The sequence below is a fragment of the Morone saxatilis genome, unplaced genomic scaffold, assembly GCF_004916995.1.
Source record: "Morone saxatilis isolate NCDOM2014 unplaced genomic scaffold, NCSU_SB_2.0 Contig15, whole genome shotgun sequence".
NCBI classification, from domain to species: domain Eukaryota; kingdom Metazoa; phylum Chordata; class Actinopteri; family Moronidae; genus Morone; species Morone saxatilis.
This window is the reverse complement of record NW_023339707.1, coordinates 2,265,091-2,265,924: the sequence shown is the minus strand read 5'-3', so window position 1 is coordinate 2,265,924 and position 834 is coordinate 2,265,091. Positions and strand designations below refer to the sequence as shown.

At 40.3% G+C, this 834-nt stretch overlaps 1 protein-coding gene across 2 annotated transcripts in view; it reads right to left on the bottom strand.

The window, feature by feature from the left end:
• The window catches only part of dennd2da (DENN/MADD domain containing 2Da), a gene marked incomplete at its 3' end in the record, with an annotated part of 26,075 nt that overhangs the window by 11,945 nt on the left and 13,296 nt on the right, over window positions 1-834 (bottom strand).

Genomic DNA, 834 nt, shown 5'->3' with positions numbered 1-834 from the left:
TGCATTTGCAAGCATATGTAGTCTTGGATACTGTGCAGATACTTGAAAATGACAATGGTGTGAATTTAGAATTTGAAGTCAGTTATAACTTAAGCCCTAATGTGCTAAAGTAAACACATGCTTAGAGGGACTGCCTTGCAGGAATGTGTGCATAGAGTGCTGTTTTTCAGTATGAGGTGAAGCTAAGGCTGATCAACTAGCTCAACCAGGACCACGTTTGTATGGAAGGTCATATTTCCATGGTAACTTAGGTCAGACCCAATTGAACCTGCTGTATGAAACAGAATTGAGTCCAGCCTACAGGTTTGCACACTCTGTTTCCTCTGCATGGCTCTGTGGTTGTAAAACATATGGTCTTTATCCAAGCCACCCAGAGCTGTCCAGTGTAATGCAGTCCTCTCTATTTGGATTGGCATATGACAATGTACTCGAGCAACCATCATTCAAATCTCCCTGTTGCCTAAAAGCAAAGGTTTTGCAACACAGTGAGACTATCCTATTAATGTTCTGTGTATACTGCAACAGTCTGCTGAATCATTTGTTTACTTCAGACTCTGAAGAAATATCCATTCCGTTGCTGCATTCAGGTCACGTGGGAAAAACGGCTTTCTACTGGAAAATACGGTCGACAACATCTTTCACACGGTAAATAAACAGCCTTAAAAAAATGCACAATTCATGTCAGGCTTTAGTGTGTGACTGTCTGAAGAAAATATTCTTCATATTAACTTTGAGACAGCAAAACTCGCTCCAACTCCAGTCAAGTGTATGAAATGAATTTGTAGGCAACAAATCATCACTCTTGAAATGTGCCAGCAGAGAGAAATTAAAAGA